General features: G+C 36.3%; 1 protein-coding gene and 1 long non-coding RNA gene across 3 annotated transcripts in view; both read left to right on the top strand.

Moving 5' to 3' along the window:
* LOC121740422 (peripheral plasma membrane protein CASK) overlaps window positions 1–22,513 on the top strand; it is a 318,557-nt gene that overhangs the window by 226,329 nt on the left and 69,715 nt on the right. The gene's annotated exons all lie outside the window — the stretch shown is intronic.
* Window positions 647–5,524, top strand: LOC121740438. Its single transcript, XR_006037644.1, has 3 exons — window positions 647–701; window positions 1,843–1,845; window positions 5,512–5,524. It is a non-coding gene; the product is annotated as an uncharacterized LOC121740438 (long non-coding RNA).

Here is a 22,513-nt window from a genome sequence, read left to right as displayed (position 1 = left end):
TAAATTTAAATTATTAGTTTTGTTTAACCCATCAATCCCCTAGCGGCTGCCGGCTGCCGCATAGCAATTGAAAATCTATTGTTTCTGCCATACCCACGATAGAGGTGTTACTATAATAATAATCAATGTATCATTATTTATTATACAAAACTTTTTCAAGAGCGCTATTGTACATAAAACGGAGCTCTGAAAACATTTAAATCCCACATTCTGTTATGGTTGCGAAAGCTCAGGGCTTATATTGAATGGCGTCAGTCGAGCCCCAAGAGATCCTAGCTTTTGTGAGCAGTGAGAGTAGAGAGCTTAAAAAGGAACCTTTCTCTTTGGTAATGTCTGCCACGTGTTTTAGGCTGGCCGCATACACATTTTCCGTATTCGATTTCCGACTTCGGAATTCAATGAGACACCAAGTTTGAGAAATTATTGTGCCTACACTATAAGGCTTATAAAAGATTTTGAACTGAATTGTAGACGTAAGTGATGCAACACTAATTTTTCCCTTATAATTTCATCGTTATCTGGCTAATAATAATTAGGTTGCCGCACACGGGCCACACGCGACAGCCACAAACGCCGTTATAGCTAGTCTATTGGTCGTAAAGTGAATCGCTGTAGCGTGCGGGGGCCACCGGCGTCAAAAATGAAAACTACAGGAAATATGCCGGTAGCGGCGTTTTGTGGTTGTGGCCGGTGGCCCGTGTGTGGGAGGCCTTATATCTGGCTTTACATAAAATCTACATATTATAATAACCAACCCAAAGTCTCCACTTATGCAAAAAACGCCAATTTTCAAATTGCTAGTTATCCACTTCACTCACGTCTTCAATTGCCCTCACAACAAAATTAGCTCGCTCCCGTGTCACAAGAAAGTAGGTGGCAGTATTCTTGGTAACCCCATTCTGGATTGCCAACACAAAAGGTATCCTGCTCACCTAGTCTACTGTTTTCGTATTTTGTTCGTAGCGACAAAGATTTCAATCAAGTGCGCCCTGAATACGCGACGTGTGCAATTTCGTGCAACAACCTACGTGCTACAGAGTTGTAGATGTGGCAACTGGCAACTCGCATGACAGTTTTTTTTTAATAAAACTAGATAATGCACAAACGCCAGATAATCGCGCCACCGCCACCGTACTTACATTTCTCGAAGGTCGGTTGCAGACTTGCAGGTCGCGTTGGTCCGGAAATACTGCTGGTGACAGTTCGTTCCAGGGATGAAGCTGGCATTATTTTATGATTACTCAGGTTCGATGAAGTTTAGAATCAGTCTCGGTATGCAAGAAATGATAACTCCTACTAATATTATTATAAAATATGTGAAGCCTGTCTGTATATTACCTCTTCGCGCCCAAACCACTGAAATTTGGTATGGAGATACTTTGAGTACCGGGAAAGGACATAGATCCCGATATATCCGAGCGATAAACGACTTTACATTCCACTACACTCATAGAGATTTGCTCCTTTTTTTAAAGAAAACAATACTTGATATACAAGAGAAAAATTCCTAAATTTTTCTCCTTTTTTACAACCAGGATAAACGTTTTATAAATCATTTTATAAAACGTACGTAACGTATGTAAATCATTTTAGATGTTTATAGCCAAAACGATTGTTGTCGCGAGTAATGAAAACAATCGATTTTGGCTCGGTTTATAAGATGCAGCCTCGTTAAAAACTTGCTGACGATGCTAGCACGATACTCCATCAAGCTATTTTCAGTATAATGTATTCGTAATTTTAGCTTACGTTACAGTTATGATAATGCTTTCAATTTGAAAGCAATCCTTAATAAACATTGCTGTATCCATTTGGCGCTGTTTTGCAAAATGGTCGTTAAAGTAAGTTATGGAATAGTTCTTAAATATAATAGTTTTCGGATAAATTTGACGCCATCCAAGCTGAATTGCAGTCGCTAACTCGCGAAATTCTATTATTTTAAAGTTCTTATCTGCGGAAACTTTGAAATTGTATTTTAAGAACTACCCCGATCGTGCCTCCGCTTACCTAAAGACAGCTAAAATGATCGTGGGAAACTTTTAATACCTTCCTACCGCGTGATATGGATTTCGGTTGATATTTTAAATTTAAATGGAGATTTAATTTTGAAAAAAAAAGCGATAATGGATACCACTGCCACACATACCTTTAAGTCGTGGATTCATTTTACCCTACCTATATAGGCCTAAAATGGCCTATATAGAGGCAAATCAACTTGGCCACTAATGCTGCAAGAACAAGTAGTGAGTCTTGCTAGCTAGCAATAGGACTTCAAGAAGCTTCGACAAGAATGTGGAATTTGTCTTCTCCTTTATCTTGCGAGACTTCTTGCATTGAGTCTAATGAAACTTGCCCTTTCCTCAAAGTCACTATGTAGAATAAATTGTTGTTGTTTATACTACCGATATTGAATATGTGTTTATGCCAAATTCGTGTGTAACCCTCTTCGCACCAACTGAATAAAAGCTACACGCTGTTCCACGTGGCGCTTGTCACAACCCAACAATTAAGTATCAGCGCAAATATGAATACGGTGAATGCAAATTATTTGCCGTGACACTTTGCCTTGCCACGTTTACACAACGTCCAAGTTCTCTATTCTCAATTCATAATTAGTGTGACATCCAACGCGACTTAGTTATGTTGACAGGACCCTAAGCCAATATTGTTAACCGGCAACGTAGTAACAATATTTTATGCTTACCTAACGTGAATATCTTTTTGCTCACGATTGACGTCAATTTTGCATATCGTGGATAAACTTGGATGTCATGGCCTCATGATGAAAAACTATGATTTTTACTTCTGAAATCTTCATATAAAGTTAATATTTTGAAAGATTTTTGCTGTCTGGGTTGTATCACACCCCTACATAGTACGGAGGGTTGATAATACAGCAACTCAATTAGTAATCAGCACGGGCTCTCATTTTATTTCGCAACTATAATTTGTTGCTTTCACAACCCCGCTCACAATTCAGTTTCATTAGCGAGTGTTTGTCGCGTGTTTTGATTTCCTCAGCGTGAATTATTACGCCTCCGGCTGCTTCTGTATGCAATTGTGGTCTGTTGAATTTTGTGCCATATTTGCCAAAGGTTTTTAAGGGCAAGCAGAAGTATTATTCTTAAATCAAAATAACGTGTAGCAAGTGCTAACAATACTATAATAGACGAATTATTAATGTCATTCGTGAAAAAAGATATTTTTTTAATTTATTTTGTCCACAGAAAATAGCATACAGTCAAAAAACCATTTAAGGCCCACTTACATCGATATGGGTTTAAGTTCGTTCTGCATCAAAAATCATGTCATCTCTTTCATAAATACGAAGAATGAAAGAGATAATATAATATGGTAAGCCTGGGGTAAAATTATATATAACCCAGCTTTCACCAGGTCTGCGCAAACGGTGAATATATTGTATATCAAGATGCCGCACGCTTGCATGCGGCATGTTATAATAATCGTTCGGAAACGGAAGCCCGGCGGAATTGAACACGGCGCAATGCATAGGGAATATTCCATTATAATATTATTAGTTTCGGTGCGTGTAGTGGCGCCGTAATGGATTCCCGTTAGTTTACATACAGCCGAGAGGAGCGCAGATGGTATAGGCGCTTGCAAAGTTATTGCTTTCATGGGCAGCATAAAAATCATATGCAACTAAGTACAATACAGTATAGAACGACAACTCGGTAACTTTCCATGGTTGTTGCGGAGTTAGCCAACCATAATAGCTCCCACACCGGTTTCGGTGACGGTGGCCAGTTTCATTGAAACCAGGCCAGCTACGCAGGAGTAATTTTATAGTGCCCAAGTGTGTGCGCAGTACACAAGAGCACTCTCTATTCCTTTACTCTCATAACCCAGTGGGACGGAAGACCGACACGACCGGCGAGAGATCAGGCGCAGGACCGACTTTTTACATGCCCATCCGACGCATGGATCATCCGTTTAGTTGTCAGATAATCAGGTGATCAGCCTGCATTGTCCGAACCAAACTTGGATATAACATGTTTCCAACGCGGGAATCGAACCCATGACCTCCGAGTCGCCCGCCATCGAGAACCGCGCTCTCTACCACTAGACCACGGAGGCGTTCGTTCGTTAGCCAACTAGGGAATATAATCAGTGGTAGTTTCCCGTTCATTTCCACTGTCAGAACTTTCAGGAGTTATTTAGACCCCAAGGCCACTGTTGCATCTTCCAATATTTGGTTAAAATTGGGTGGGAGAATGATTATACCGCCATTGATCGGTCGTCAGAGCCTCGTTCATTTTCTAGCAGGGGATACCGCTTGCAGGTAAGGTTGAAATTTGAGAAAGAACAGATGGTTAGTCTCCCTCCCCCTCTTACATTGGACAGTTCAAACATGGTTCCAGTTACAGTTACAGACATTAACTGGATACGTCAACGAAAATTGTCAGACCGACTCCAGTATGACTACCTAGTAACTAGTATGCCTTGTTTTAATTTGACTCAGTTAGTATTCATGGGAACCTCATATTTTTTTTGGTGGAAATCCTTTACTTCGACAGATTCTACACGGTGAGTATTGATTGAATTAGCAGCTTTATATATTATCGAATAAGCCTTGAAGCCTTTACACTAAATCAAATATTTGACTTGTTAGAATGGCGCCAGTTTGAATTGAAAATTTTGAACTCGTGCGATTCGATTTTAGGTTGATTTTAGTCAGTGTGTGTATAAAATTTTCAGATTTGGGTCACACATTTTGTAAACATTTATTCTTTTCTCACTTTGAATTGCTAAAATAATATGCGTATTGCGTCTATGTGTTTTGTGTAATAAAAGCTATGTTTCGAAAACATCTCGGGGGAAAGTGTTATTTCAATTGCTAAATTGCTCGAAAGCGTTAGCCAAAAAGGTTGTTGCGGTTGTTGCATCTTTAAAACCTCTTTCGTTCAATGTTTCGATTTTAGTTTTTTACGGATTGTACCCGTTTTTTGTAGGTTTTTACAGTAGTTTATTCACTGGTGATTTTATTGGCTAAAGTTAAACACGTTTAACTAATAATCAACCATTGAAAATATAAACTCCAATAAAAAAAACCGGCATTAATTTCTTTCTTCTTGGTATTATTGGTCATAGGAATAAATACTCTTCCTTGGCCATGCTCATATAAACTGTAACTATTTATTAGATTTTTTGGCCGTTCTTTTGAAGTCGCTATGGGTTCCATAAAGTTAAATCGTTACCTCTGATTTTATTGAAGAGTCAACCTTATGTCATCGGTATTAAGGTTCTGCCAGAGGTAAAATCGAATAGAACGACCCATAGCCGATGCATGTTTACGTCACACGGAACAGTTTCGGGCACACCGCCAACGGATACTCGACGGCCCTCTTTTGCAACATAATTCAATACCTGACCGATAATAGCTGTTGAAAATCTTCAATTTATTGTATTGCTTCAAAGATCTTTTTGTGTTATACATAAATGATAAAACAGTTAATTGTTTTGATGAGGCAAAATCGCGGTTACGATAAGACAAACATGTTTTGACGAAAATCAGGAATTTTTAACACCCAACCTACATAACAGATAAAAAAGTAAATTGTTTTGATGAGGAATTTTTAACACGTCCTATCGTTACCCGAGTTAAAGAACTTCGGTCGTTGCGTCACCTCAAAATTTAATTTAAATATAATTAAGGATATTCAGATATTTATTTGTTTTTACTGGAGTTTATCTAATATCTAGTGCATTTTATTGAAAAGATAAACTTTTATCAGAAAACTTAAAACAACTAGGCATAGAAACTCGTCTCGTGCTGCATTTTACTGTTAAAGTTACCTCCGTTTGCTTTATTAACTCCCTTAGATACTGTAAATACGACAGTTATTAAAGATAACTAGCTCTTTGACCGAGCTTAGCTCGGTATTCGATAAAACACCAATAAAAAGACATTTTCTAAAAATGATTCCTAGCTAGATCGATTTATCGCCCCCGAAACCCCCTATACAGGGTGTAACAAAAATAAGTGATAATAATTTAGGGTGTGTACGTGTTCCTTATAGAGAGTTCACTGTGAAAGTAGCAGCGCTGAAAGACCAAAAAATTTTTTCACTTTTGTATGGGCAAGGGCCCGAGCGTCACGAGATTTCCCATACAAAAGTGAAAAAATTTTTTGGTCTTTCAGCGCTGCTACTTTCACAGTGAACTCTCTATAAGGAACACATACTCACCCTAAAGTATTATCACTTATTTTTGTTACACCTTGTATACTAAATTTCATGATATATATATATATATATATATATATATATATATATATATATATATATATATATATATATATATATATATATATATATATATATATATATATATATATATATATATATATATATATATACAAGAATTGCTCGTTTAAAGATATTATTATTAAAGATAATTTAAATATATAGATCGAATCTGATTCCAAATCTGCTCTCGCCGGTGTCACGTACTTAGCATCTAATTGAAGTTCTAATCAGGCCTAACCTACACGCATGATAATTCAAAACTTAATAATTAATGAGCGTTATGACCCTAAATAATTAGCGCACCGAATGAAACGGCTATCGTGTTTGAGCTAAACCCATACATTAATATTCCTCTCAGATCATCCCACGTCAACCGGGACGAATTAAGACAGGCAGAATATGAGGGATGAATTTTGGAGGACTGAGGAGGAGGGAGGGTTACAGGACCGAAGATACGAGCTCGAGTAGGTAAAATAATTATTTTAAACTAGATGACGCCCGCAATTCCGTTGCGCCAAAATTCGTTAATGGCACGGGAACCGTACATTTCCGGTATGAAAAGTATCGTATGTCCTTTCGCGGGACTCAAAGAATCTCTATACCAAATTTCAGCTGAATCTGTTAAGTGGTTTGGGCGTGAAGAGGTAACAGACAGACAGACACATTTTCGCAATTTGTAATATTATTATGGATTTATTTATAAGAAAGACCGTTTTCACAGAAGGTACTTCTGCACAGGAGTTCAAGCAGGTGATTGGTGAAAGAATTAGAATTTAATTTATTTCCAAGAAAATTTTACACGGTCTTATAATCCATACTAATATTATAAATGCGAAAGTGTGTCTGTCTGTCTATCTGTCTGTTACCTCTTCACGCCCTAACCGCTGAACCGATTTCGCTGACATTTTGCATGGAGATACTTTGAGTCCCGGTAAAGGACATAGGATACTTTTTGTCCCAAAAATTTACGATTCCCGAATAAACGAATACGATAAACGAATTTTGGCGCAACGGAGTTGCAGGCATCAACTAGTTTAATATGAAAATATACGTCTTGGGCATGGAATAAGCGTTTTTTTTACTTTTAATGCATCCTTTTTTATAATTTAAATATTAATAATGTTTAAGCAATAAAGAGGTATTAATGATTGCAACCAAAATCACACTTGTTGATTCATAAATGAAGTGTATGAGCTCCTTACCGTTTATATATATTTCCCAATAACTTAATACTTGAGTCATAAATAACCAGTACAACAACATTAACTGATTACTAACTCAATAATTGGGCAATACGAATAATATTAATATTACACAACGCATATAAATATTCAGTTTATATCAATACTAGCTGACCCGGCGAACTTTGTTCCGCCTTAATGGCAATAAATAATGACTTCTGTTGTTCGCTCGACGATTCTGCATTGCCAACCGAGCTGTTTCACGGGCTGCTTCACTTTGCTCTCGTGATTGAGAAGCACGAAGTCGAGCCATACTATTGCGGCGCTGTTCACGTGCAATTTCTTGTTCTTCTTCAGTCCTTTCATTTGCAGTATTTTGTATTCTTCTTGCATTACGGCTTTGTCGGAAAAGATTCGATCGTCTTGGTCGCGGCATTATTAATTAAACTTCACTTCACTTCAATCCACTTGTTAATTATTTATTTAATAGAAATAGTTTTAATATTGATTTCTTACAAATATCAAATTGTCATCCATACGTCATTACATAGCTGTCATTTTACGTCAATTACATAGCTGTCATTTACGTTTTGTTATTCCAAGTCTGATTCTTTTTTGTTATACCACGTTTTATAGTGACTGACGTTTCATGTCAAGTCACACAGGAACGCTGTCGAACGGGATAAAAAGTATCCTATGTCCGTCTCCTGGCTCTAAGCTACCTCCCTACCAATTTTCAGCCAAATCTGTTCTGCCGTTCTTGAGTTATAAGTGGTGTAACTAACACGACTTTCTTTTATATATATAGATAAATCATCAGTTTAAACACCTATTATATTTTGCGCATTAGAATCATGGCCGATAATAATAAATGTCTATATTACTGATCAAATACACTCACCAACAAACAAATTGTATGGTCCCCGCTGGCCGCAGCTAATATTCACACCGGACCACATATTTATTGTGTGGAATGACTGACGACTGCCTCCAGTGGCCTTGATTCTGTTAGGTAGTTGACATACCACTTTAGGGACGTCGCATCTTAATTATCGCTGATAAATTCCCTATTATTTTTATATTTTTATTTCCATAATATCTTAATGTTATAAATGCGAAAGTGTGTCTGTCTGTCTGTTATCTCTTTACGGGTAATCCGCTTAACCGATTTTTGAACTTGAACTGAAATTTGGTATGGATACTTTGAGTCACGGGAAAGGGCATAGGATACTTTTTATCCCCGAAAAATGTACGGTCCCACCGCGATAAACGAATTTTTAATTCAAAAAACGGAGTTGGGTTGGTCATCTAGTCGGTTTGTAAATGCGTGAAAATGTCTTTGATCACAGGTGAATCGTGATCTGATTGAAAATTGTGCGATTAATTAATAAGTGAATTTCATTAAAGTTGTTTTATCGCGCAAAATATAGAGTACCTCCGTAACTCCGTTTGTTTAAGTTTTTTTGTTTACAAAAAAACTTAAACAAACGGAGTTACGGAAAACACCCATTAATTTTGCAATGTAAAAGCGAAAGTGTGTATGTCTAAATAGCTTGACTAATTTAGTATGATGATTCTTTGAGCCTTGGTAAAGAACATACTTTTTATTCCAGAAAATTTCACGGTTCGTACGAGATGACCGAATTTCGGCAAAATGCGGGCATCTACTAGTTGAATAGAATATTATTTACCATAAAGACTGACCCAATACGTCCATAAATTCAGCGCATTTAAAGGCAATTATATGTCCTCCATCCTTCCTTCACATCAATGGCTTCATCGCACAAAACATTTCATGTATGGCATCCCTGAGGAATATTTTTTTATTTCACTTGTGAACAACTTTTTCGTGGTATTGTGAGGCTCATATTCGGTCTCATGAGAGATGTTGCTAAGCGTGTATCAGCTTTTCATTTTTTTTTCTACAATACACAGCTACCAGGTGCGTTGGTAGATTTTTATATGACACTTTTAAAGCACACTCACTGACCTCTATAATACACTGGACAGGCTAATGCCGTACAAAATTACAGCTATTTTTTGTGCCGATTTGAAGCGCCGCAGTGAGCGTACTGTGAACTAATTACATAGAAAATTACAACCGCCATTTGCAAAACAGTTGTTCCAAGTACACTCACTACCGCTTTCACATAGCAATCAGCGCCAATATGGCGACTTTCAAATAGGAACATTTTATTGATAGCGATCGCCTGTCCAGTGTATTATAGAGGTCAGTGAGCACACTCAACGCTCGTTTTTGGTGTATTATCATTTATACATTATTCGGGAATGGTACAACGTTAAATAACTAGACGCCTACACTTTATTTAGGCACTAAAGCGTGGGCTAGAATCTAGAATAAAATTAAATAAAAGATTACAGTTTTATTGCGGCCCATTGATAGTGCTTCTCCCTCTCTTAAATTGAACCTCAATAATAAATTACTTTTAAGAAACCTTCATTATTTAAGAATCTATTTGGGATATATTTGTCATAGAAAATATATTAGTCCTAGACCAAATAGTTCTTTTATTTCACAATATTTATTTACAAAGAAGATATATAAGTTTTTAGAATATTTTAATGTCAATTAAAATATTAATATCAAATTATCAACCTTATTACATTTAAGGCTAGGATATTCCAAATTCACGTTTCTAGAATGAGTAATTTTTAAAGAAAGCGTCATTAAAAAAAACTGAAAAATATATACATGTAAAGATACATCTTTTAACTAGTGACTTTTACGGTTAGAAACACAATACAGATAATTTTACTCGATAAAAAAAAATTCCGAAACAACCTCGATTTTAAAAACATTTTCAGTTTTATAGGACTTACAGGGACTCAATCAAAAAATAATTTGGATAGTTCGATTACTATTAAAATTTTACAGGGAAATGTACGGATACATGTTTAGTTATACTATTTTTTATCTAAGTAAAAAGGTTTTTTCTCCTATTTCGCCCTATCATGGACGCGGCGATCGTCGTAACCGCCACTGTACAAGGCGCGCTGATATGAATGTAATTTTAATGTCTTTTACGTCGATATTCGCACTGACAGACATCGGCCTGCTAATTTAGGAATAACCTCCCCTTAATGTAATCCATAATAATAATAGCTCCCACACCGGTTTCGGTGATGGTGGCCGGTTTCATTGAAACCAGGCCAGCTACGCAGGAGTAAGTTTTATAGTGCCCAATTGTGTGCGCAGTACACAAGAGCACTATCTATTCCTTTACTCTCATAACCCAGTGGGACGGACGACCGAAACGACTGGCGAGAGATCAGGCGCAGGACCGACTTTTTACATGCCCATCCGACGCATGGATCATCTTACTTGTCAGACAATCAGGTGATCAGCCTGCATTGTCCTAACCAAACTTGGAAATAACATGTTTCCAACGCGGGAATCGAACCCACGACCTCCGAGTCAAGAGCCGCGCTCTATACCACTAGACCACGGAGGCGTCACAATGTAATCCATACTAATATTACAAATGCGAAAGTGTGTATGTCTGTTACCTTTTCACGCCCAAACCGTTGAGTTCCGGGAAAGGACATAGGATAATTTTTATCCCAAAAAAATGTATGATTCCCGCGGAATAAACTAATTTTGAGAGTTGCGGGCGTCGTCTAGTTTAAAATAATTATTCCCTCTGTAGTAAGTTGACATTTAGTGCCCGTTTCACCACTTTCTGATAAAGTGCCTATTAGGCTATTCGCAACTTTTTTGACAGATTCTCCATACTTGATCTGTAAAGTTAATCGGTGGATAGCCTTATCAGGAAGTGGTGAAACAGGCCCATATGGCAGCTTGTACGTATTAAGTTCATAAGTAGTTAACTAAATTTTAACTTAATTTTAAGTTGTTAATTGCATGTTAACACAAAATTTAGTAGCAAGTTAAAATTTAGTAAGTACTAAACTAGATGACAATTAGAATTTAGGTACTACGTATCTACTTAATTCATGTAAACCAGCCCTAAGTCACTAAATCGATCTCTCAGCAACATTTTAAATGTTATTCTTTCAACAATATACAAGTGCTACGAACTACGTAGAAGTTTCGCTACGAGCTACGACGCTCTACGTACGTGCTACGATATGACTCCAACTGTTATAAGCTGTAACTTTTAAGGTTTGACTGTAACAATTCAATGAAACTTTTCTTTTCTTTTTTGTAAAAAGAAAGTTTACTTCAGTTTGAAATTCTATGTTTTTTGTTGAAAATCCAAATAATATTATTAACAAAATGTGTGGTTATAAGTTTATATCACTGCAGCGCGACGGCGTAGAATAGTTTTTGATTATCGTAGTTTTATAATTCCCAAAATTTATCGACTCTGACGAGGTTGTGATGCGATAAATAAATTATACTATATTCTCTTTATAATTTTATGAGTTTTTAATAACCCTCGCCTCGATCAGAATACAAACTATACTCTTGAATATTAATACACGTTTTGCATCTTTGCATCAGACGCGGCTCATGTTTTGTATTATTTTGTACGAAAGTTGAAACGAATGTATGCGTTCGAAATTTAAATGTGTAGTATTGCTTCTTCAAGTTATTTGGAATTATTTGGAATCACGCTTATGTGTGAGTGCGCACGATTCGGCTTGCCTAGTATTCGCAAAGTGTACTCCGCCGAGTACACTTTGTGAATGGCTGCAGTTGTTTTTATTTTTTTACAAATATCATCTAACATTATAAGACAAAACAAACATTTTTCGGGGGTCCGTCCAAAGGTCCGTCAAAAAATGTCATTTCTTAAAAGGGTTCCGCCGCCAAAAAAGTTTGAAAACCGCTTGTCTGTTGTATATAATTCTTACTATGGTTATAAGTCAGGACGGAATAACAAATGAGTAACATCGTCCTTGTTGAGTTTGTTTGTTAATTGAATTGTGAAACTCGCTGAAGATGAACCGACGAGACCTGAGCCCTTCCCTTAACTTTGATTGCCCTTGCAACTTGAAAAATTACCTTACATTTTGTAAATTAGTAATTACATTTCCTTACAAATTGTAAAGGAATTGCAATAGGCATGATGACTATTTTTTTTTCTTATCGGTAATTGAAGGACACTTAAAAAATAGAAACATCGTTGAAAGCATGACTCTGGTAGCTTAAAAATTCACCAAGATATGACAATTCAAATATCTCATAAAAAAGACCTGCCCGAAAGGCTCCATACAAAGTGCTACGAAAGACTGACGTCAGTCTTTCGTAGTTTGTACGCATCGGGAGAGAACTTTGTTCGACAGGTATATTAAATATTGCGTTTATGAAAGTGGTTTCATATCAAAAGTTGCTTTTAATTGCATAAGTTATCGAATTGTATACAAATATTAAGAAATTTAATTGAAAAAAAAATCGACTTGAATATCCAACTTTAAAGGCGCATAACAAAAAAAAATACAAATGCTATCAAGCTGAAATTTTGGGAGCACTTATTTTTTACCGTGATTTCTTTATTTTATTAACAAAATTCGCTAGTCTTTGACCTTGTCATCATCCCTATTACAAAATTTAAAGCATTTTTTTTTAACTAGATGATGCTCGCAATGGTTGCGCCAAAATTCATTTATCGCGCGGGAACCATAAATTTTTCTACAAGAAAAACTATCACATCGTTTTCTATCTCTCAGATAAATACAAATAATACAATAATATAATCTTATATATACAATTCTCGTGTCACAATGTTAGGCCGCGTACTCCTCCGAAACGGCTCTACTGATTTTAACCAAATTTTATATGCATATTCAGTGGCTCTGAGAATCGGCTACTGGGTACTTTTTATATTGATAAGTGCATTTGTTGAATAAATAATAGTAAATTATTACAACTCGAGACTGACGGCGACCATTGTTTGTGCGACGGGATAGCGGCTATGGGCTAAATACTTTATATGAGAAAATAATACGGGCGAAATACTTTATATGAGAAACGTTTGCCGGGACAACTAGTATAATATAAATTTGACACTAAATTTTATATCAAATGGGTTAGGTGTTTTAGCGTGAAGAGTATTTCGCATTTATATTATTTGTTTGAAAATAAAATATATTTTCCGTTTGTTAGACAATTGATTCTCCCTCTAGACACTGAACGCTCCACAAATCGGTCGTCGAACGCCGCGTAATTACACAAAATGAGATTTATACCTTTGTTTTTGTAAATACGACAAAGGTTACATACCTCCTAAAGGTACATGTGGATAAAATATGTACTAGGAGTAAATGTAAAAAGTTTTTGACGGTAGGTACCCATATATATTGGTAAATAAATGGGTAAAAAAAGGTTGCGCCTGATATATTATACGGTAAAAATTCATCTGTTCTAATCCATACCAATATTGAATTTGGTAATCCAATATATCAGTTAAATTCTCACTACCTCTGTATGTGAATATCGTTGGAACAAAGTTTGTAAATCTATTCGTCATAATACGGTTTTTATTAGGGTTCCGTAGCCAAATGGAAAAAAACGGAACCCTTATAGATTCGTCATGTCTGTCTGCTGTCTGTCCGTCCGTATCTCAAAGCCTCTTTTCTTCGAAACTATGAGAGCTATACTATTGAAACTTGGTAAGTAGATATTGTATTATGTGAACCGCATTAAGAGTTTGATAAAAAAATTGAAAAATAGTTAATATTTAAGGGGTCCCCATAGGTACAACTGAAACATTTTTTTTTTTTCATTTAACCATGCGTGTACAACGTCCGTCAAGTAACTTGACGGACGTTGTTTGTAGAGTCCACAATCCACATCCTGAGGATGCTCCGGTGTTGGGGCGAAACGCGCGTCGAGGTTTTAAACCTTGCACGGATTTGCCAACATTATTGCTTGTGTGGTGGTGGTGTTAGGCAGTGTGGGAGAGGAGGGAGGTGCTGTACGCATGCCGATGCGTACACTCACTCATTTACTTAAAGGTTGATGTTTATTTCATGGAATATTGCTAAAAATAATAACAAACTAAATTTTAAGCTATGGATTTCCGCAAAGTAACGCCTGATTCTATTTACTTTTACAGTAAACTAGATGACGCCCTCAATAACATATCGAGCGAAGTCCAGTTCCGATATCATCTAGAGGGTAAGGCCAAATTAGCCTCGAAGAAGCTTGGTGTTCTTAACAGAGCGAGACAGTACTTCAGTCCGGACCAACGCCTACAACTCTACAAGGCGCAGGTTCGGCCTCATATGGAATATTGTTCTCATCTCTGGGCAGGGGCGCCAAAATACCAACTGCTCCCTCTGGATTGTATCCAACGAAGGGCCGCTCGAATTGTTGACTGCCATAGTGTTTCAAACAGCTTGGACCCCCTGGAATTACGCCGAGATGTAGCTTCACTCTGCATCCTCTATCGGTTGTATCACGGGGAGTGCTCTGAGGAATTGTTCGGAATCATACCACCTGCAACTTTTCGCCATCGTCCTACGCGAAAAACATAACATCCTCATCACCTTGATGAGTGGCAGTCTTCCACAGTGCGTTTTTCGCGTAACTTTCTTCCGCGCACTGTAAAACTCTGGAACGAACTGTCACCAGCAGTATTTCCGGACCTATATGACCTGCAAACCTTCAAGAAAAGAGCGTATTCCCTCTTAAAAGGTCGGCAACGCACCTGCAGCTCTTCTGATGTTGCGAGTGTCCATGGGCGACGGTAGTTGCTTACCATCAGGTGACCCGTTTGCTAGTATCCTATGTCCTTTACCGGGACTCAAAGTATCACCGTAGCTTTAAGCAAAATCGGTTCAGCGGTTTGGGCGTGAAGATGTAACAGACAGATAAGTCTGTACACGCTTTCGCATTTATAATATTAGTATTATTAGTAAATAAATAGATGTTATGGAACACACACTAGCGGACCCGTGTACTGCGGCTCGCTCATAGCCACAAGTCGACTTAATCCCATCTGAGATATGATATATTGTGTATCTTAGACCTCAAGACTTATTGGATGATTTGAAATGCGAATGCTGGTAATATTGCGTACCATATTTAGAACTATGGTTGGAAACCTCTCAGCAGCTGACTGCCAAAATCCTACTATTTCGTGTTTATCTAAAGGATATCCAAAGAACTGTACTTGTATTAAATTATATTTATTGTTTCTAGCAGTTTCCCGCGAAATAGTAGTTACTAACATAGTAAAGTTAAGTTAAGAACAAAATAATATTTATAAATAAATAAATAAATAAACGTTTATTCTGCCACCATTAAATGTTACACATGTGACATATGACATAATATAGGTATTATATACAGAACTGATATAAACAAGAACAAAATTAAAAATTAACCTATTTTACCTATAATCTACAGCTACAGCTAATTCATACATTAAAACCTATCACAGGTAAACAAAAAAGAAAAAAGAAAAGAAAAAATCAATTAATGTATTCATAGCACAATTATAGCACGCCAGTGTAACACCCAAGTGTGCAGAAACGGAGACCACTCAGGTTAAGACAACCGAACAGTCGTCCCTGATCTTCCGTGGACCCCTTATTTTCGGGCTGAGGACAAGCAGACGGAAGCTATATTTTAAAATTATAATATAATATTATATAAAAGACTTAGACATAATAGAGTATTGAAAAATATAATGATACATTCTAATACAACATTAGACCAATGAAAGAATACATAATATACAGATACTAGATAGATAATATTGTTACTTGTTATATTATTACAGATATACCATAACATTGCATGTGTTGTGTATTTTTAAGTATGCCGGTAATATAGACGTAATAATATAATAATATGTTCTATAGTATGTATGAAAAAGGACTAACATTTTTTTTTTCATAAATGCTACGATACTATGTCACAGAGTTGTTGCTTAAGTAAGTGTAATTTATATTTATTTTTAAAGTTAAAACTATTCTTCAACGATCGAAACGGTGGGGGCAAGTTGTATTTAGTATATATATCAGTTAATTATTATATTAGGGATTTACGCGAAGTACTACTCCGTAGCCGTAAGAATACTCGTGTCAGTCAATAATAATTTATAATATTGATTAATTATTATATTATGCCATTTTAACAAGCGCAAAATTATTGTAGCGCGGCACGCGTGTACGCGGCCGCACCGGGCGTTCATCCACTCATGTCTTAAATTGCGAGTGTGTTATAATGAAACTATACGAATTCGTATGTGTAATTTCAATAATGGTCTCGCCGGAGCTTTCGTCTACGTAAAGCTCTCCCGGCGGGCGAAAGTTCGCTCAGTAGCTTTGTAAAGCACGCCCGGTGCGGCCGCGTTAGCTCGTACACGCGTGCCGCGCTAAAGTTTGCAAAAGTTCTTCGTAAATAAAAATATACACGGGTGAAGCTTTTTTAGGAGTCGGCTTAAAAGTGTGTATTTTGTGTTTAATTTTTTTTTACTTTTTTTTTCTCATTTGAAAAGACTTATGGTTTTTTGTTTCCGATGTTATAAAATCGAGTGAGATTAGTAATTTTAGTACAATGTAACTTTTGCCAGTATGAGTGAAAAACTTGAGTGTGATTTAAGCTGTATGAAGTTTTACAATTAAAATGGATTGTAATTCAAGAAATATTTGAAGCGAAATGCTTTGTTATGTAAGTATTTTATTCAAAAGATTTTAATTGAATTCATCCGTGTGAAACTAAGGATCACTTACGTCAATTTAAGTTAAAATTAATCCTTGGTTATTGCTGATGCTATTTTTAAAATTCATCTAATTTATGAAAAAAAAAGTATGATGTCTTAACATAGAGTTATATTAACTCAGGTTGGTGTAAGAGGGCCCAAAAAAAAGGTTTTATGAGTTTTTTTGTATATCTCCCATAATAGGATGGATATTTCGTCAATGAGGCAAAACGTATAGATTTTGTGCGCACTGGCCTGAATTATATCTTCGAATTTTATTGAGAAGAATAAAGATATCACGTAGAATAAGTAAAAGCAGCCTTTTTACTGTCGGTCTTCTTGATAAGGCTTATTGCGTCCGTAAATCGTCCGGCCTATTTAGATTAGATACGGAAGGTGTAAACGACTTGACAACTACCTTGATAGCAAAAAGGTATTAAGATCTGGACCGACAGTTCGGAGTTTTAGCAATGAAAATTAAAAAATAATAAACCTAAGATGCAAAAAAATATTAACAAACTGATCGGAATGAATCCAGGACCTAACAAACTTGTGAATAACTGATGGAATAATAAGACCATCCGTTCTTCTGAAGCTGCGTGCTAGATTACTAACACAAAAGTTCGCCGTTCGCCGGTACAAAGGTGTAATATTCTACGAAGTGCCATGGGACAAGATTTTGTCCGTATGATTGCCCAAGAACATACGGCATTCTCGCAACATAGTGGCCTAGTCCACAGGAAAGAACTAGTCAATACGTCTGGGACCAACTATGTGCGGGCTTACTTCACCGTATGAGTGTCCGTTTTATATACTTGAGATCAGTGTCTCATTGGTACACGCCTCCACCCGGGATTGAACCTGCACCCTCTACGAGTGCCAACCAAAGGTCGTCCCATTGGGCCATGGACGCTCCGTTGCGACAAAAGTTGTCTATCGCGCGGGAACCGTACACTTCCCGGTAATCAAATAATTTCAGTAAAATCGGTTCAGCGGTTTGGAGCGAAGTGGTAACAGACAGACATTTGTATGCATTATATTTATTTTATAGCACTCTATTTTATGTACCTTCAACTAAACTATTCTCATACCCCGAGGTAAACAGTTGCACTTAGTACTCGGGCCAGGTCATCACGCATAGATGAAACCCTTCATTTCTAATTGCTCTTGTCGAGGGTAATCACGTGCTAAACTGCATTAACACCTGCCAATTATCGAAACTATATCTGTTTATTGCAGTATATTACGTTATTCGATAAATAATATGAAAAGTACATAAAGCAACATGTCAATCTATTAAGTTTTGCATTTTTTGTTTGTTGTTTTTTGTCTAGCATTTCAACTTTTCAATGAAATTATTGGTCGTCTTGTGTTTAAGGTTTCTTAAAGGATTTAGTTTAATTGTTGGAAACTGAGACTAGATTGACTACAACCCAGTATGCTAGTGCCTCTTATCCAAACAAATATTTACAAAGGTGTATTCTACTTATTTGCGGAGCAACGATTTTTACCTGACTATATAAATCTTTACTAATGTTATAAAGCGGAAGAGTTTGTTTGTTTGTTTGAACGCGGTAATCTCAGGCACTACTGGTCCGATTTGAAAAATTATTTCAGTGTTAGATAGTCCATTTATCAAGGAATGCTATATTTTATCACGCTTAGACTAATAGAAGCGAAGAAATAGAGGAAAACGTGGAAAAAACGGTGGAAATTATTTGTAATTGCTTATTATCTTAAGAACTACTGGAGCAATTTTTATGTTATTTGGCACACATGAATAATAGACCACGTGAAGGGACATAGGCTATTTTTCTGCGTAAAAATGTACGGTTTCCGTGAAATTCCTAAATTACGCAGGCGAAGCCGTGCAGAACATCTAGTAAAATATAATCTGTCTGTATGTCTGTCTGCCTGTTACATCTTCACGCCTAAACCGCTGAACCAATTTTGCTGAAATTTAGCATGGAGATACTTTGGTCCCGGGAAAGGACATAGGATATTTTTTGTCCCGGGAAAATGTACGGTTCCCGCGCGATAAACGGCTTTCGGGCGTCATCTAGTTAACTTCACAGTTCAAATTAGATGTATATCTTTTAAACCTAAGCCCCAATTTCACCAACATCTGTTAGTGTGAACAGCTTGTTAAATGTCGTGTCTTCTCTTTCATTCATATGAAAAACGAAAGAGGTAACGTGATACTAATTCGAGCGTTAACTTTAATGGTCGTTTAACTCGTTGGTGAAATTGGGGCTAAATGTTTTATGATTGCATTATTATTTATTACATTTGTTTCTTGTGATGTTAATGTATTACGTCAACATTCAAGACCATTCGTCCAACTAATTATACAATAAGAAATTATATTTTATTTTTACTTAATGTACAAAAATTCTCGTTCTTTTATGTTCACTCTATAGCGCCTTCAACTGAGTTTAAAAATCTTTGCGAAAGCAATTGTATACAGGCTAGCTTTGACGCTGAAAATGTTAGCATAACTATTACAGTGGCAAGATAGCCGTTTATACAGCGTTCGTATAATATACAGCCTTAATATATTTGTGTATAATGCTGTGTTTTGTTCAAATTAAAGTACACAGAATGCAGGCTTTACAGAACAAATGGCTGGACAATGCAACAAAGGAATATTTGCCAGATGTTGTGGGTGGTGTTTTGTGTTTGGGACTTTGGGGGAATTTGGCCACGCATCCATCGCTTGTTTTTCGCCAGTTTTTCCTTATATTTTGAGTTGCTAAAATTGCTGCGAGAAATATTTAAAGCTTTATGGCTATTTCAATTTTTTTTAGGGTTCCGTACTCAAAGGGTAAAAACGCCAATTAGTGTGACTTCGCTATCTGTCCGTCTGTCTGTCCGTCTCCAGGCTGTTTCTCAAGAACCGCAATAGCTAGAATTAAAAAGTAATAGCTATCTGAATTAAAATCATATTTTAAAAAATTAAGAATAATTCCTATGAATACCATCTATGAATGTCCTCCTCGATGAGACCGTTAATATGAGTCCAAACATGAAACCTCCACTTTGGGTTTAAAATACGGAGCTCGACTCCTATAGAATACAGATGATGTTGCAGCAGCAGCATGTAAACATTTACTGTTTATCTACGTCTTACTGGTTGTCGCAATTAAAATGAGTCCAAACACGAAACCTCTGTTCTAAGTTGATGAGGAGTTGGATATCCTGTTGATTACCAGGTGATGCTGCAGCACCAGGTGTGTATATGTTATATAATATTCAGTACCTGGATGACCGAGCTTTGCTCGGTATAGCAAACACTCATTGACTTCGTGTTACTTAATAACGCCATCTGCTGGCTGGTATATATATATATATATATATATATATATATATATATATATATATATATATATATATATACCAGCAATTCTTGTATATATATATATATATATATATATATATATATATATATATATATATATATATATATACAAGAATTGCTAATTTATAAATATATTATATTTTAAGCTAAGAACACTCTCGATCATGTCAGCTATCAAACAAAAAACCAGATCAAAATCGGTCCACCCGTTGGGATGCTACGATCTCACAGACACGTCAAAGTTATAACACCCCTCTTTTTTGTGGGGGTTAATAAAAACACTGCAGAACTAATTTATCCGGCAAAACTATTCGTGTAATCAGCGTGCTGTTTGAAACACTGTTAATTCGCTAGTTTAGCTGCCATTGTCTTTAATCGTATTCAAACTATGTCTCCTCCGACTCTACACTAATTTAAAGTAAATCACTCTCGAATTTCACTAAAAAATTTCATTAGAGTTTCACATCGTTCAATAATTCGTTTCGGCGTTTTTGATATTCTGCCAAGAACCGTATTCCGTGAATATTTTTACGAAATTAATGAAAACCTAAAAAATACGTTAGAAAAAATCTTTAATTTTGAATTGTGCACGTGTTTATACATTTAAAAATATTTACTTCAGCCTCGGAATATTTAGAGCAATAAATTAACGCAGAATGTTTACGAATGCTCAGAAAAGGCGGTCTTAATTGCTGGCCCGTTTTTGTATCTTTTGAGTAAGCTTTATACGGGGATGCCCGTTTTCACCAACCGCCTCTCAATAAATGTCCTCTGGATTCCGTTAAAATTTACACATAAATAACGAATATCGAATAAATCCCCATTATAATTAGCTGGCAAAATTTCCTAGTAAAATATACAAAAAATTTTCCTATATCACCTAAGACCGTAGATCCTAAGGATTATGGTGACACAAGTGTTGGTAAAAACATTTTTCACTTGACACCAAAAGAACGAGGACACATAGGCTAGAGCCATAGACGAGTGGTAGGTAAAAATAGTCATTAATCTTTGATACGAGCCTCTACTCTCTCTACTGACAAGTGAACTCAAAAATGCGTTGGTCTCTGCTTTTTCGATTCCGATTTTTGAGTGGTGTATAGGGTTGCCAGGTGAGTCGCGAAAAAATTCCGGACAAATCCAAAGGGGGGGGGGGGTAAGGTAGGAGCTTCTAAAAAAATTAAAATCACCTAAAACTAGGTACCAGTAACACCTACTTTCCTCAAAATACCGGACATTGTTCTGTCCGGTATGACCGTTTATTTTTTACCGGACAGGCCGCGAAAATACCGGACTGTACGCTTAAATACCGGACATCTGGCAACCCTAGTGGTGTATGCTCACTCAAAAATCGCCGATTTCACGAACCTACTTCCGATGTGCAATACGTTTCAATTCGTATTCGCGATTCTCAAACAAACCCTGTGGATCGTGATTCGAGCACAACAAAAAAAACTTGCCAGAAATGTTGCAAAAATATTATAGATTGTGAAATGCTAAGGTTTTACGTACTCAAAAAGTAAAAACGCAAATCAACTAGTGTTGTGCATAATCTCTCCTTATAATGTTAAGATTCACATTGCACTAGGAAGCTTACTTCTGCACTAAAAATATGGAAAAAAATATTTGAGAGAACTCTGTAACTGTACGTTTTTCCGATTTTCTTTTCGCACTTTTCATACGAATGAGTACAGAGGTTAAATGGCGTATTTATAAATTTCAACTATATTGTAAAAACACAAAATATACTTTATTGTATGTACTTTAGCAGGTATTCTACTCAGTTTACAAAATATATCTGTTTTTGTAAAAAGATGATATTCATAATATATATCACATCTTTTTACGAATACAGGTAAATTTATAGCTACACTTGTTTTAGAATGTTTAAAATAAACCTTCAGCCTGTCGTACCGCGCATTCATTTGTCTTTATACTTAAAATTAATGTTCAACAAGAACACCTGATGTTTAAAAGGAAACCGTGGTCTGTTTAAGGGGTTTGATGGAACAACCTAAATATCTAAACTTTCAGCGACAATAGCTATTTTTCAACCAAATGGTTGCA

The sequence above is a fragment of the Aricia agestis genome, chromosome 3 (assembly GCF_905147365.1).
Source record: "Aricia agestis chromosome 3, ilAriAges1.1, whole genome shotgun sequence".
In the NCBI taxonomy this organism is placed as follows: Eukaryota; Metazoa; Arthropoda; class Insecta; order Lepidoptera; family Lycaenidae; genus Aricia; species Aricia agestis.
Note: the sequence above shows the minus strand (reverse complement) of the source record. Positions and strands in the feature narration are given on the sequence as shown.